The sequence below is a fragment of the Mesoplodon bidens genome (genome assembly GCF_964165515.1).
Source record: "Mesoplodon bidens genome assembly, chromosome: 11".
Classification (NCBI taxonomy): domain Eukaryota; kingdom Metazoa; phylum Chordata; class Mammalia; order Artiodactyla; family Ziphiidae; genus Mesoplodon; species Mesoplodon bidens.
In genome coordinates, this window is record NC_138167.1 from 75,505,784 (window position 1) to 75,522,226 (window position 16,443).

Genomic DNA, 16,443 nt, shown 5'->3' on the forward strand with positions numbered 1-16,443 from the left:
AGACTTGGCCCCAAAAGGAAAGAAAAAACAGTGGCTGGAGGGAGAAATGGCTGTGTACAGAGCAAGCTCTTCTCATTCTTTCCCAAGGATGAGGCTTGAACATGGTTGTGGGCTCAGAAGAAGGATCCATTTGAAAAGGTAAGACTGAAGGAGCAATAGCGATGTCTTAGTCTGCTTAGGCTGCTGTAACACAATACTAGAGGCTGGGTGATTTATAAACCACCAAAATTTACTTCTCACAGTTCTGGAGACTGAAAGTCCAAGATCAGGGTGCCAGCATGGTCAGATTCTGCTGAAGATACTCTTGTAGGTTTCAGACTGTTGACTTCTCACTGTATCCTTACCTGGTGAAAGGGATGAAGGAGCTCTCTGGGGTCTCTTATAAGAGCGTTAATCCCATTCATGAGGGCTCCCCTCTTATGACCTAAGCACCAAAATACCAAAGACCCTACCTCCTCCACCATCACCTTGGGGGTGAGGATTTCAACATGTGAATTTGGAGGGGGACACAAACATTTAAATCATAGCAAAAGAATATGTCATTTGGAAATGCTTTTTGTTACAAGTAGCAGAATATCCGACACAGTGTGGCTAAATGATAAGGCACTTAATTATCTTGCGCAAGAAATCTGGGGTAGGTAGGTCTAGGGTTAATTCAGCAGTTCAGTGGTGTTACGGTTCCAGGTAGCAGCTCTGAATTTCTCTTGACTTTTCCTTTATGGTCAAAAGAAGGTTGTTGTACCTTTGAACATTGTGTCCCCATACAACCATGCCCAAAGACATGAAGCAGGAGGACAGCCAGGATGGGGAAATAGGGTTTCCGTTTTACAGGGAGGAAAAGCATCTTGCCCAGAAGCCACCCAGCATACTCGCTCTTAGGTTTCACTGACCAGAACTGGGGCATTTGGTATATTAAGATTACGTAAGCTATAGTGACAGAAATAGGCTTTAAAAGTTTATGTTTCTCCCATGTAAATGAACTTCGGAAATGGCAGTCCAAAGCCAGCATGGCAGCTCTATTTCACCACATCTTCAGAAATTTGTAGACTTTGTAGACTGGAATTCCTCCTTCCAGCTCATGATCCAAGATGGCTGCTCCAGCTCTAGCTATTGCATCTACACTCCAGCCAGCAGGAAAGAGTAGGGGAAAGGAATGTTCCCCTCTCCAGAACACATTCTGGAATTGTACGTGTTATTTCTCCTTATATCCCATATGCCAGTATTTAGTCACAAGGCCACAGCTAGTTGAAGGAAGTTTGTGAAATGTAGTTTTTATTTAGAATGGCCAAGTGCTCGGGTAATAGTCAAGGTTCTATCACAGAGAAAGAAGAGAAGAACAGACCGTGGGGGTCTTCTTGCAGGAGGGTGGCTATAACAGTCTAGGAAAGTGTTTTTGTTTGTTTGTTTTTAGCCTCAGTAATGAGAAGCAGGCAAGGGAGAAGAAGGTTGGAAATGAGAATTGGTGAGTTAACCAAGTAGGCCTGTCTCAGGGCAGGTTGAAACTTGATTGAGCAAGATCCTAGAGGATCAAGAAAAGATGGATTCAGAAGTACATGTAGATTTACACATGTACTAGGGTTGAATATATGTCTATCTCATTGATTATATAGTTGTTTATATTCTATAAAAATATATTAGAACACAGAAAGCTCATTGGACAGCGCTGCTCTAGCCTTTTGAAGTTACATTAGAGAAGATGCCTTCATCTGTCACCACTTTCTCTCCTTCACTCCCGCTCCCCCATATCAAACACCATCATTTACCTGGAATCTTAGTATAGCATAGAGGTTAAGATCACAGGATTTAGAATTCAATAGGCATAGCCGTTTACTAGCTATGTGGTCTTGGTCAAATTATTTATTTTTTTGAGCTTCAGATGCTTTGTCTATTAAATGGGGATTGTAGTAGCATCTATTTCTTAAGGTTAATTTGAAGATCAACTGAGATAATATATGCAAAGTACAGGCTGTCCTTGCTTTGCATGAGAGTGCAGTTCTGCGAAAATGGCCATGGAAGCTGAAACCCTGCAAAGGGATCTTAATTACTAATGGGAAAAATGACAATTGTTTTGTTCATGATCTTTAAAAATTTTTGTCAAAATATTTAAAGTTCTCTTACTGTTGGTTTTAAATGTCTAAAGAAATGAAAAAAAATAGTAGACTTAATGTTTATTTGTTCTACTGTAATTTAAAACATTGGACATATTGAAGATGAAAATTAAATATTTAGGGTTTGTTTTGGTTTTGGTTTTGGTATAAAACTTACCAAGAGCAGCTGAGCAGTGCTTACCTTCTTGCCCTATAACTTACTGTAAGGAGTGAGCATCTTTTCTGTGCCTTGGAAGATGGTCATACTCCTTTCTAAGTTTGGATCAGCTTCCCATATTTTATCCTTTGCACTTTTAACATCGTAAAATACCTTTGAGAGTTTCTCTAATGTGAATTTTTTGCCCATGTCATTTCCTCTGGAATATCTCCATCCCTCTCATCACAACCACTTTCCTTACTTATGTTCGTAAACTCACCCTTACTAGATTTTTCTGGCTGCATAGCTAGAGTTGAATAGCGGCAGTATCATCCCACGGCCAACTAATCTCTTCTCTACCTTCATTTACCTTTGATTTGAATGTCACTCCCACTATTATCATTTTTTGTTTCTTTGCTGACGTTTCTCTTTGTTGGCCAATTCTATTATCCATTTTTGTAGATGTCACATGGGTTTCCCACTGGGAATTAATGAAGCAACACAACTACATGCTTTGCTGTCTGTACATAAGCCGAATAACAGCTATCCAGTGACCAATCACTGACAGACTGTCAAAGAAGTGACTTGATTGGTCACTCATCATTGATGTGGCTCTGTAGTAGTAATTTTGTAGTAGTAATAATGTAGTAATTTTGTGGACTGAAAAGCTAGCAGCAAAGTTAGTACTTATCCAATTACTCAGTTGATATACTGTGGTAACAGATTTGAACTGTGGTGTCGGGGGACTGATGTTATGAAACTACACTGTGGTGAATGAAATTTGTGCTGATGCCACGCAGAGCAAGGACAGTGCTGCACTTATGAAATGCCTAGCACGTGGTTAGCATTTAGTAAGTAATAGATTGTTTAACTTCTATCATTTTCATTATATTACTACTGTTTCTACTCCTCCTGAGCTACGGGCCACTGAGGAGTCAGTCCAAGAGGGAGGGACTGGTGCTGGGAGGTGGCAGACAGTGCAGTGTTTTCAGCCAAGAATGTAAAATGGCCGTGTCCAAGGGATACCTTAATATCAGTTGAGAACTCAGGCCAAGGGCTTATTGGCAGAAGTCTGAGAAGGGGTTTTGAGGAGTGCCAGCAGGTAGGCAGAGCTAAACAGTAGAGAGCCTAGGCAGGCGCTGTTCCTGAGATGAAGGAAGCAGATGGTGTCTGAGAGGTCTGCTCCCAGATCACAGGGCTCCAGCCATGGCTAGAGCCGCGGCCAAGGCCTGGAGAGGGCAGCTGGCCAGAGCAGGGCAGGACCCCAGGCCAGGTAGAGCTTACACCAATTACCAGAGGAAGGAGCTGGCACAAAAGCCAGGGAGGAAAAGCAGTCATCTCACGTGGGAGAAAGGGACCCTTTGTGCAAAGAGTCCGGTGCAGGAGCGATTGCTGCAGCTCAGGGGGTAGCCGGCAAGAGCCAGAGCAGCTAAGCTCTGGACAAGGAGATGACCCATCACTGAGCCCCACCAGCCAAAGAGAGGGAATTGAAGCCCCCATAGTTGTATTTCCTGCCCCATGTGGATGATCCTGGAGCCCAGCCCTGGGAGACCGAGGCAATAAATAGAGGCTTGTCAGCCTGACCCAATGCAGTGATTCACTGCTGCTGCACAATGCTGCTTCCTTCCCTTCCCGTCACATTTATCAGCCTTAATAGAGTTTATCTTACCTACTTATCTACAAAGTAATACACTCAGCCAAGGCAGGCCCATTGGGTAAGAAATGATGAACATTTGGCTTTCAACTAATAAGAAATAAACATGGAATAATAATGACTCAGAGGTACATTGTGTTGACTAATGATAGCACAAATCGAAAATGCATATAGATGGCATAGGACTGTGTTCAGGCAGATAACCGAAACCTAACCAAAGTGACTTAACCGCATCCAGGTTTATTTTCCTCACACGGTTAGATGCTCTGTAAGCAGTCAGCTCAGGCTGCTCTGGTGACTCCCGGTGCCGTCGGGACTGAGGCTTCTCCTGTGTTCTAGCTCTGCCCTCCTCACTTAACATGTGCAGGGCTGTTGAGTCACCCAGCGCCGGGGCACGGATAGTTTCCATTGGCTTATGAAGATCTATTCTCTACTCTTCTTTAACTTGTTCAGTGCCGTGAGGCTGACCTAAATGTATTACATCACCTGACGTCTCCAGGTCTCTGACTTCCAGCTGGGTTTGGCCAATGGGAGGCGCCACCAACGGGAGATTGTAAGGTTGGGGTAATGTACCTCCTAGTCCCTTTAGTGGGGGTGAACAGAGGGCGCTCCTCTTGGGCAGCCCTTCCCTGCGGCTGCTTCCTCCCACTCCTGGTGCTATAGCATCAATTTTTTTTTTTTTTCCTGGTACGCGGGCCTCTCACCGCTGCGGCCTCTCCCGTTGCGGAGCACAGGCTCCGGACACGCAGGCTCAGCGGCCATGGCTCACGGGCCCAGCCGCTCCGCGGCATGTGGGATCTTCCCGGACCGGGGCACGAACCCGTGTCCCCTGCATCGGCAGGCGGACCCTCAACCACTGTGCCACCAGGGAAGTTCTATAGCATTAATTCTTAACCAGGTTTCCCTAACACTGACTACACCTTTTCAAATAGTACCTGTTTTCAGAGTCTCCACCATTAGCTCACTGGGGTGGGCCATCTGTGTCCTGCCGGGACCCTGACTGACTTGCCATGGTGGTCTCTGCACGCAGCCCGTGGGACCATATGCAGCAGCACGGGATGGGCCTTTCATCCACAGGGCTGCGAGATGGCGACTCTACCTCCAGGTACCAAGGTTGGGTTTCAGACAGGAGGAAAGGGCAAAAGGCACCAAACAGCTCTTTGCCAGGAAAACAATAGCTTTCTAGGAAGTCACAGACAGCCAGCTTCTGCTCACATGCCGCTCTAGCTTCAGGACCTCTGAGGAGGTATTTTTAACTAGACAGTTGCCACCTCAAATGACAGAGTGTTTCTATTGGAAGGGAAGAAGCAGAGAGGTTATTAAGTTGTATCAGGCTACCAGTGTTTGAAACAGTATATAACTCATTTGGACTTTTTGAAAAAGGTTACCGGTTGCTTACTGTTACAATTTCTTTCTCTTGTTTATACCTTGAGGTGTCTTCATGCAACAACAATAATAATAACTTCCATGTTCTGAGCCCTTACTGAGTGCATTACATGCATGATGTCTTTTAACCCTCACAAGAAGCTTCCTCACTTTACAGATGAGGAAACTGAAGGTGAGATTTTCAGGAATGTGTAAGTGTAACATCTGAGCTAACACCTAGGTCTGTCGGTCTGTCTCCAGAGCCCAAGCTGGAAGCCACTACACTTAGGGTGCCCCTTATATCCTACATCTCTTTCTATTCTCAATTCTTCCCCAGGGGAGAATCTGTGCATCCAATTTGGAAATACAGGTCATAGACAGTAAGCCTCTTGCAGCTCAGCACATGGCCCAGCAGAAGTAAAGGAGGGGCTTCTCTGGTGGTGCAGTGGTTAAGAATCCGCCTGCCAATGAAGGGGACATGGGTTTGAGCTCTGGTCTGGGAAGATCCCACATGCCTCGGAGCAACTAAGCCCACAAGCCACAACTGCTGAGCCTGCATGCTGCAACTACTGAAGCCCACGAGCCTAGAGTCTGTGCTCTGAAACAAGAGAAGCCACCAAAATGAGAAGCCCACGCCGCAATGAAAGTAGCCCCTGCTCACCACAACTGGAGAAAGCCCACTTGCAGCAACAAAGACCCAATGCAGCCAAAAAAAAAAAGACTAGTGCCACTGAGGAGCTGAATTTTATTTATTTATTTATTTATTTTTAAACAAACATAATTTCTTTTAATTTTATTTTATTTACTTTTTATTTTTGGTTGCACTGGGTCTCAGTTGTGGCAGGCAGGCTCCTTAGTTGCGGCTGGTGGGCTCCTTAGTTGTGGCATGCGAACTCTTAGTTGCAGCATGCATGTGGGATCTAGTTCCCTGACCAGGGATCGAACCCACATCCTCCGCATTGGAAGGCAGATTCTTAACCACTGCGCCACCAGGGAAGTCCCGAGGAACCAAATTTTAAATTTTACTTAGTTTTAATCGATTTAAATTGAAAAACTGATTCAAGATTCAGTTATTGGAAAATTTTGAAGTATGTTTGGAGCAACCTGAATATGTGAATCTATTTTTTAAACTGTAAATTTTATCAAATCTAAATACATATCAATTGTTTCTGATAAAATTTAGTTTGGGAATTGAGATGTGTTGCAGGTGTAAAATACACACCAGATTTCAAAGGCTTCATACAAAACAAAAAGTGTAAAATGTCTTGTTAATAAGTTTTATACCAATTACATGTTGAAATAATATTTTTGTATATATTATGTTAAGTAAAATTTATCACTAAAATTAATTTTACCTCTTTGTACTTTTCTTGAAGTGACTACTAGGAAATTTTCAATGACAGTGTGGCTTGCATTATATTTCTATTGGGCAATACCACTTTAGAAGGTGGCAGTGAGCAGAGGCAGACTGATTTCTTTATAGGAATGAGGGAGAGAGGCCATTGCTAAATAAATTCCATGATCCCAGGCAAAGTGCTGGCACCATTTCCTGGATTTCTGAGAATCAGTGGCAGGAACACGGAACAGCACAGAGCTGGGTGGGGTTGATTCACTGCCTGATTCCTTCCCATGTTCAGTCACAAAACACACCATCTTGAAAGTTCCGTCACTATCATTGCCTTGGTCGAAGGGAGACCACAGTTTTTATCTGGGCTTTGATTTGGGGACAACAGCATTTTAATGACTAGGGCATTTTAGGAGAAGCTAGTGGCCAGGAAAGATATTCTTAAAATCAGTATGAACTTAATTTTTTCACTTCTGCCCTCTCAAAGTTTACCTTAGACCCAACGTGTGGTGGAAATTCACCCTCCAAGCATCTGCTTTTCTCCAGTTTGGAATGTTTTCCTCCAGAGCAGCCTTGTTTTTGAAATGATTGCGGGCTGCCGGAGGAGGCTGCGAGAGGAAGTCTGACCCGCCAAGCCCATCTGGAAGTGGTTTCAGGGGCCACATCACTCAGCCAGCACAACGCCTAGATTCCCAGCTGCCTGGAACAGGGGTGGAAGAAACCCGAGCTGCTCCAGAGTCTGCACAAGCAGGGGAGGTGCAGTGGGGGAGGAAGACTGTCTTGGAAACGGAATACTGGCCTTGAGGCTCTCCAGCCCTTTGAGATTTCCAGTGGGATTGTAGAAGCAGCTGAAGCAGTGTAAAGGGCGTCATCCCAGGGCCAGCCACGATTTGAATGCTCTGCCCTGCAGCTCTTCTGGACGGAGGAGCCTTGCCCTCACCGCTCACCAGGTAAACAGAAATTTACAGCAGGGTGACAGCCTTTCTATTTCACCCTGGCCTGCTGGCAGCTGTCCTTTATTTTGCTGTAGATGCAAGAAAGTAAATCAGAGGTGGACTATCCCACGCAAACCACCTTCAGGCCCTCCAGCTGATGTTTGTAGCATGCTAGCGGCATCTTCTTCTTTTTTTTTGCCATCGCTGCGAATCCAAAATATTCAATGTGCAAGTTTTTCACATCCTGGACTGCTTTTCCAGACCTGGGTTTATCTCCGTCCCCCTACCCCCAAATAGTGTGATTTACTTACTATTTTCATCATATTTTAAGTGTGGAAATCATCTGTTAGCTAGGACTGGATAAATGCTAGCATTTAATGCTGGTCTGTTTCTGAGCCACAAAAGATTTAATGGAGCTGTGATTCATGTTTTCAGAATCTGTCCTAGGAAGCTATTCTGAGGGCCCCAACCCCCCCAAAAGAACTGGCAGTTGTATGAAATCTAAGTGAGGCTTATTGTAAATATGGTAGTCATAACGGTCGGGTTGAAAATGCTTTTTAACTTTCAAAAAAATGCCTTCTTTTGTTCACTTTATGAGCAAGCGTAATACTTTGGCTAAGCCTGATATATAATTTATGACATAAGTTAAGAAGGGATAGTTAATACAAGAGTAAGAAGAGAGAGGGGAAGAAAATATGATATCCAAACATCTGAATGTGCTGTGGAAAAAAGTCAGTCCTCTAGCTGTTTGGCCCGTGCAGCCAAATATCCAAAGTGACATTGGTTTGTTTTGTCTTTTCCTCTGAATGTTTTGGTGCTGCATTTGTATACAGTATCCTTTGTGTGCTGCATAATGGAATTCCAGGCTTCCCTCTAACTCAGTAGAGCAGTGCAGGGTAGTGGTGGGAACATAGGCTCTGGGGTCCGACTCACAGAGGTGAGTCTGTGCGCTGCCACTTATAAGCTTTATAAACTTTGACTCTGGGTGACTCCATCTCTTCATCTGTAAACTGGGAATTAAGCGACATCATGTGTCTAAAGGACATAATGCAGGATCTGCGGAGTAGTGAGGCCTCAGGGGAGGTCAGCTTCTCTGGTGGTGCTGATGATGACAATGGTGGTGGTGAAAGTGACCACACACCCTGCACTGGGCCACAGCCCTGCTTTTGACACATCGTTCCCTCCCATAGTCCAGTCGTCCAGGTGTTCCTCACATCCGTCCAAATTGTCTCTCCAGGGTTCTGCTTCCTTCCTTCTTCTCTTCAAACACCTCCCCTTTTTTTCCACTCGGGCTCTCTTTAGCTCTCCTGCTTCTTCCCCTGCTGAGAGAAAGACATGCTCAGCAAGCCACAGCCCTCACCATTTTCATTCCTAGTTCCCAGGGGCATGATTCTAAAGATTTCTTTTATTTCAGCGTCTGCCAAAGAATGTTCCAAAGAAGATAGTCCCGTGGGGAAAATACGTTCTGTGAGCCATGTCCCCCTCTCAGCACTCTCAAGGCATGATGGCATTTTAAAAGTCCTGAGAAGTCCCACAGAACAGGGGTCTCCAACCCTCGGGGCGCAGACTGGCACCGCTCCGTGGCTGTTAGGAACCGGGCCGCACAGCAGGAGGTGAGCGGCGGGCGAGCTCAAGCAAAGCTTCATCTGCCGCCCCGCACCGCCCCCCATCGCTCGCATTACCGCCTGAACCGTCCCCCCCGCAGCCTCCCCCCACCGTCTGTGGAAAAACTGTCTTCCACCAAACCGATCCCTGGTGCCAAAAAAGTTGGGGACCGCTGCTGCAGATGAGAAATCTGCTTAAGTTTGTTTTTTAACACTGTGATTCCCAGTTGACACAGAGCCATTTTATCACATCACATAGATTAACATAGGCACTCTGCAATATCCTATTCTTTTTAAAAATTTATTTATTTTTTATTTTTTTGGCCATGCCATGTGGCATGTGGGATCCTAGTTCCCCGACCAGGGATCAAACCCGCACCCCCTGCAGTAGAAGCGGAGTCTTAACCACCGGACCGCCAGGGAAGTCCCTGCAATATCCTATCCTGACCACATGTGTTTTCACCCTGGTTCTTCTCAGGGACATCCTACTTCATACCTTTCCTGGCAAACACCCAAGGGGACATCTTGTTCTCCCTTCCCTGGTTAAGGACAGATGATTGATCATGCATGCCATATTGATATGTAGAAAATCTGGCCTAAGGTGGGCAGCAGGGATCAGCAAACGTTCCCTGCAAAGGGCCAGATAGGTGGCTCTGCAGGCCAGATGGTCTCCATCATGACGACTCAGTTATGCGGAAGTAGTGTGGAAATGACCATGGAAAAAACATCAAACAGCAACATCAAAGAATAAGCCTGGCTATGTTCCCACAAAACTTTGTTTTTAAAAAAACGGTGATGGGCAGGCTCTGGCTGGAGTTTGTCGGCACCTGGTCTAAAGCCATGTTGTGAAAAAATGCCTCAATCCATCACAGGAGAAAGCAGAATGGGTCGTCTGCAAAACTGAAGACATCCCCACCCTGCTTATTTTGGTGGATCAGGAGTAAGCCTTTCACGCTCCAGCAAAAAGTAAAAAGGCCAGAGGTGTTTTGTTGGAGGGCAAATTCCTAAGTCCTGGTTTTGTCCTTCTTTCTCTTTTCTTCAAGTGAACCCATGCTCCTGTCCTGTTCATAACTCTGTAGTCTGCCTGGTTGAAGTTGAAGTGCTCTATTAAATGTATTTTATGCACATGTGAACTTCAGGGTCAAGTCTTAGAGAGTCCCGTGAAGTCACAGAGCTTCTTGGCAGGTCTCTTAATCTTCCTGAACTTCAGTTTCCTCATCAGTAAACTGAGAAGAATAACCTTATAGGGTTGTTGTGGGAATCACATTAATTAATATACATATAAAGGTCTTAGAACAATGCCTGGCTAATAGAAATTACTATGTAAGTGTCTCCTGTTATCATTGTAATAAATTATTTAATTTAACCTGCAAAACAATCCCATTTTACAGACTGGGTTTTGTAAATTGCCCAAGATTACACAGTAAGAAATGAGGCAGAACCAGGATTCAAAGTCAGCTCTGTCTAATGACAAAACCCATGATGTCTCCACTCAGGTATATGCCCTGCCAGATTTAAGTCATTCAAAAATACATTTTAGGAGCCCCCCTTTTATATTCCTTTTTGATTCCCAGGTCCTCTCCTATTACCTCCTTACCTGAACCCATGGCAGACATGATTAATCAATCACAGTGCCCTTCCTTCCTTCCTTCCTTCTTTCTTTCACTGCGTCTTGTGATGGCTTTAGACTCCTCAATTTGTCAGTCCTGAAAGCTCCTACCAACTGATTAGAGTTGGCATGTAAAATAAAACTTATGGGCTCTGATTTTTGGAATACTTTTCTGGAGGCCCTCCCACTTTTGCCTTTTCTTCCAAGATAGAGCTAATCCCCTTAGCCACTGCCAGGTCTTAAGACATTCTTTCCAGGTTTGACAACTGGCCCAAACTCTTTGACATTTGGTAAAACAACTCCCCATGCAAGATCTTCTGGGACCTGTTTTTAAACCTCGTAGACATTTCTCTGGTCCAGATCAATTCCCTAAGCTCTCCTTTTTCTTCCTAGTCACAGGCCCTAGGACCTTTCCCCTTTGAAGCTCCAACCATCCAGGGCCTTACCTAGGGATTTCCTCTTTCCAACACTGTGAGATGACTCCCCAGCTGCATCTTTCTTGCTGTCCTGAAGACAGGCCTATGGGCCCTTAATGCTGAAGTCGCGACTATTTGTTACTACAGGGAAACTACAACACAGAAATCACTCAGCTTAGGAAAGCTTACAGAGGCTCAGGGAACATGGTTCTGGGGCTCCTTGTTGTGATGGTAAGAGAAAGGCCAATAAGAAGACCCGAGCCCTCCGCTTTTATTTATTTATTAAAAAATAAATTTATTTATTTGTTTATTTATTTATTTTTGGCTGTGTTGGGTCTTCGTTGCTGCGCGCAGGCTTTCTCTAGTTGTGGTGAGTGGGGGCTACTCATCATTGCGGTGCGCGGGCTTCTCATGTCGTGGCTTCTCTTGTTGCAGCGCATGTGCTCTAGATGCACGGGCTTCAGTAATTGTGGCACGTGGGCTCAGTAGTTGTGGCTCACGGGGTCTAGAGCACAGGATGAGTAGTTGTGGTGCATGGGCTGTTCCGTGGCATGTGGGATCTTCCCAGACCAGGGCTCGAACCCGTGTCCCTTGCATTGGCAGGCGGATTCTTAACCACTGAGCCACCAGGGAAGCCCCTGCTTTTATTCTTGTAGTGGGACCATCAACCTGGCTTTACCCGCCTTGTGGCTTTTTCCTTAGTGAGGGTATGCAGACCCTTTTCTTCCTGGGATTGAAGAACAGAACAGCAAGAGCCCTTTCTTCCTCTCTCCTATTTCTCACTCATTCATTCCACACACATTTCTTGAGGCACACAGAGGTAGGTCGGCCACAGTCCCTGTCCTCTGCCATCTCATGGTCTAGTGGAGGAGACAGGCACACCCATGATATTAGAACACAGTGTTCTGTGTGCAAGGATAGGCATGGGAATGGAGATTAGGGGAGCACCCAGGCAGGGTAATCAGGTAAGGCTTCCTGAAGGAGGAGGAGGAGTCTTTAAAGCACAAGTAGCAATTTACTGGGGAAAGAGGAGGGGAAAGGGCATTCGAGGCAGAGGGGACTGGATGAACCAAAGTTCAGCGACAAGAAAAACATAGAGGGCTTCCCTGGTGGTGCAGTGGTTAAGAATCCACCTGCCAATGCAGGGGACACGGGTTTGATCCCTGGTCCGGGAAGATGCCACATGCCGCTGAGCAACTAAGCCCGTGTGCCACAACTACTGAGCCTGCGCTCTAGAGCCCGCGAGCCACAACTACTGAGCCCACGTGCCACAACTACTGCACCCACGTGCCACAACTACTGAAGCCTGCACACTCAGAGCCCGTGCTCCGCAACAAGAGAAGCCACCGCAGTGAGAAGCCCGAGCACCACAACGAAGAGTAGCCCCACCTCGCCACAACCAGAGAAAGGCCCGCATGCAGCAACAAAGACCCAATGCAGCCAAAAATAAATAAACAAATTAATTAATTAATTAATTAAAAAAAAGAGAAGCATAGACCTGGGTGTGAAGGACAGTGGAGGGCTGGAGACTAACTTTCAGGCAGTTCAGCTTAGATGGAAGGCGTGGCACAGAGGACCTAGGGGAATCTTAAGCTCCAATCTTAACCTTTTGTTACTGGATTTCCAGTGAAGGGCTTTAGGGAGGAAAGGAACACTCAGAGTAGTGGGGTTTTTTGTTTGTTTGTTTTTGTCTTTTTGATTGAAGTGTAATTGATTTACAATGTTATGTTAGTTTGTGGTGTACAGCAAAGTGATTCAGTTATATATATGAGCATGTGTGTGTGTGTGTGTTTGTATACACTTTTTTGTTTTTTTTAGTTTTTGCGGTATGCGGGCCTCTCACTGCCGTGGCCTCTCCCTTTGCGGAGCACAGGCTCCGGAAGCGCAGGCTCAGCGGCCATGGCTCACGGGCCCAGCTGCTCCGCGGCATGTGGGATCCTCCCGGACCGGGGCACGAACCCATGTCCCCTGCATCGGCAGGCGGACTCCCAACCACTGCGCCACCAGGGAAGCCCTGTATACACTTTTTATACACTGTATATATTCACTTTTTCAGATTCTTTTCCATTATGGTTTATTACAAGATACTGAATATAGTTCCCTGTGCTATACAGTAGGTCCTTACTGTATGTGTATGTGTTAATCCCAAACTCCTAATTTATCCCTCTCCCCGCAATCCCTTTCCCCTTTGGTAACATAAGTTTATTTTCTATGTCTGTGAGTCTGTTTCTGTTTTGTAAATAAGCTCATTTGTATCATATTTTAGATTCCACATATAAGTGGTATCATATGCTATTTGTCTTTCTCTTTCTGACTTCACTTAGTATGATAATCTCTAGGTCCATCCATGTTGCTGCAAATGGCATTATTTCATTCTTTTTTATGGCTGAGTAGTATTTCATTGTGTGTGTATGTGTTTGTGTGTGTGTATATACCACATCTTCTTTATCCATTCGTCTATCAATGGACATTTAGGTTGCTTCCATGTCTTAGCTATTGTAGATAGTGCTGCTATGAACATTGGGGTGCATGTATCTTTTCCAATTAGTTTTCTCTGGGTATATGCCCAGGATTGGGACTGCTGGATCATATAGTAACTCTTTAGTCAGTAGGATTCTACAAGACAACTGGCTTGTTTTCTTCCAAAAAAAGTTCATGAAAAATAAAAAGGCAGTGTGGTGAGGTGGGACTGATCAAGAGTAAAAGAAACTAAAGATATGACAACCAAACTATAAAAAACAATATTGGAATAGTGGGGACATTTTGAATAGGGACTGCTTATCCAGTGATGTTAAATTAATGTTATTTTTCTTAGGTGTGATAATGGCATTGTGATTATATAGGTGGATGTCCTTGTTCTTAAGAGATGCACACTGAAGTATGTAGGGCTGAAGAGTCATGTGTGTATATATATATATATATATATATATACATATATATACACATACATATATATATACAGAGGGAGGGAAGAAGAGAGAGAGAGAAAGAGAGAAAGGAAATATGGCAACGTGTTAGCAATTGGTGAATCTGGTGTAGGGTATATGAAAATTCATTCTTTCAACTTTTTGGTAGACTTTAAATGTTTCAAGTGATAAAAAGAAAAGGAAAAATCGAACAAAAAAATAAGGGTACTTGGGACTTCCCTGGCAGTCCAGTGGTTAAGACTCTGTGCGTTTCCACTGCGGGGGGCACGGGTTCCATCTTTGGTCAGGGAACTAAGATCTGCCATGCGGTGTGGCCAAAAAAAAAAAAGGTACTCAACCTGCATGTATATTTCAAATTAATTTACTGTAATTATTAAACAACAAAAATAGTCACTGTGACAGCTGTACCAGTGATGGATTGGGAAAGGGGAGGGAGCAGAAATCCTAGAGGCAGGAAGTCCAGGAGGGAAGTTACTGCAGAGTTAATCAGTGAGATGAGGCAGGGTAGAAAGGAGATGGATTAAGAAACACTTAGGAGGTGAAACTGTAGGAATCAGGCATTGGTTGGATGAGGGATTGGGAGGGAGCGGTGGAAGAGGATGCTCAGAGAACACTGAGGAGGAGCTTCTGTGGGGCAGGTGCTGGTTTCAGTTGTGAACAGATGAGGTTTGAGGTGCTGTGCAGGTTCCTGGAGGAGAGGGTCATGTGTTCTATAAATCTTTTATATTATAAAAGTAGTTATATTATAAAATTTTATAAGTCTGTAAATTTTTTTTGTGTGTGTGTGTGTGGTATGCGGGCCTCTCACTGTTGTGGCCTCTCCCGTTGTGGAGCACAGGCTCCGGACGTGCAGGCTCAGCGGCCATGGCTCACGGGCCCAGCCGCTCCGCGGCATGTGGGATCTTCCCAGACTGGGGCACGAACCCGCGTCCCCTGCATCGGCAGGCGGACTCTCAACCACTGCGCCACCAGGGAAGCCTTGTAAATATTTTTGAGGGTTCATATCTCCAGGCACTCATGCTGGGCATATGGCAATGAACAAAACAGACAAAATGCCCTGCCTTCAAGGAGCTTATAGCCTATCACCAGGAGGGCAGACAATAGACCAGCGATGAAATGGGCAGTATGTTGGACGGTGGTCATTGCTGAGGAGAAGTGACATATGTGTTGCTGAGGTTAGGCGGTTTTGACTGAGTCTGGGGGACGCGAAGGAGCCAGCCACATGGATATCTGGCAGGAGTGTTCCAGGTGAAGGGACTAGCGTTCCGGGTGGAGGGAACGAGTGTAAAAGGCTCTGAGGCAGGAGAATGCCTGACAAGGAGGCCAGTGTGGTCGAGTGAGATCTTGTAGGACACTGTACAGACTTTGGCTTTTACTCTGAGAGAAATAACGAGGGCTTGGAGAATTTTAAACAGAACACAACACAACCAACTAAAAGGAGACACAGGCAGAATCATCCAGTCAAAGGATGGTGGTGATCAGGCCAGGGAGAAGGCGGTACCGGTGGTGAAGATCATGGATATATTTTGAAGGTGGAACTGACAGGATTTGTGGTCGGTCCATCTGTGGGGAATGAGAAACAGAGAAGGGTCAAGGATAACACCAAGTTTATTTTCTCTGGAGCAATTAGAAGAATGGAGTTGCCGTTGTGCAGTTGGGGGGAGATGATGGGAGATGTGTGTTTTGGGCAAATGTCAGGAGTTCGAATCTGGATATGAGGATGCCTTCAATTAGAGCCACCCAGTGGGCACTCGGCTTTAGGAGTCTGGAGTCCATGTGAGAGATCTGGGCTGGAGACAGTAATTTGGGAGTTGTAGGCATATAAATGGTATTTCAAGCCAGAAGAGTCCACCATTTAGAGGTTCCAGAGATGGGGGAACAGCCAAAGAGGCTGAGGATGAGCGGTCCCCAAAGGTGGTGGGGAAGCAGGCGAGTGTGGGGTCCCGCAGGCTACGCACAGGACACGTGTAGAGGAGTAGAGAGCGGGCAGGTGGCCTGCACCTCCCGTGCACCTGGGCCTTGCCCGCATAGTAATGAGTCCTGTGCTGCACTTGTCGCAGGCAGGAACCATGGTAACCCAGAATATGCCATCTCACACTCTGCTCCAGACACTCGTTTCCCTTGGCCCCAGATTTCTGCTTCTTATTCTATGTCTTCTTAAGATGTCTTGTAGCTGTTTCCTCCAGCTCTCGTCCCTGACTTCCCCCCATCACTCTCCTACCCCTTTACAGCTCTGATCCCTCTGCCAAGTCCATACCATCAGCTCCTCTCTAGAAGCTGCAAACATCTCTTGCGCACCTACTTAATCTATTAGAATGCTTTTGACGGCAAGCACTGGAAATAC

The 16,443-nt window shown here is 45.4% G+C and overlaps 1 protein-coding gene across 8 annotated transcripts in view; it reads left to right on the forward strand.

Moving 5' to 3' along the window:
- The window catches only part of GLT8D2 (glycosyltransferase 8 domain containing 2), a 50,130-nt gene continuing 33,687 nt past the window's right edge, over positions 1-16,443 (forward strand). For 7 of the 8 annotated variants that reach the window (XM_081249899.1, XM_081249900.1, XM_081249901.1 and 4 more), the window contains exons 1-2: positions 1-138; positions 7,096-7,558. The gene's annotated coding sequence lies outside the window, so the exon portion shown is untranslated. Of the gene's footprint in view, positions 139-7,095; positions 7,559-8,957; positions 9,327-16,443 lie in introns of all 8 variants that reach the window. The other variant, XM_081249895.1, reaches the window with a different exon arrangement.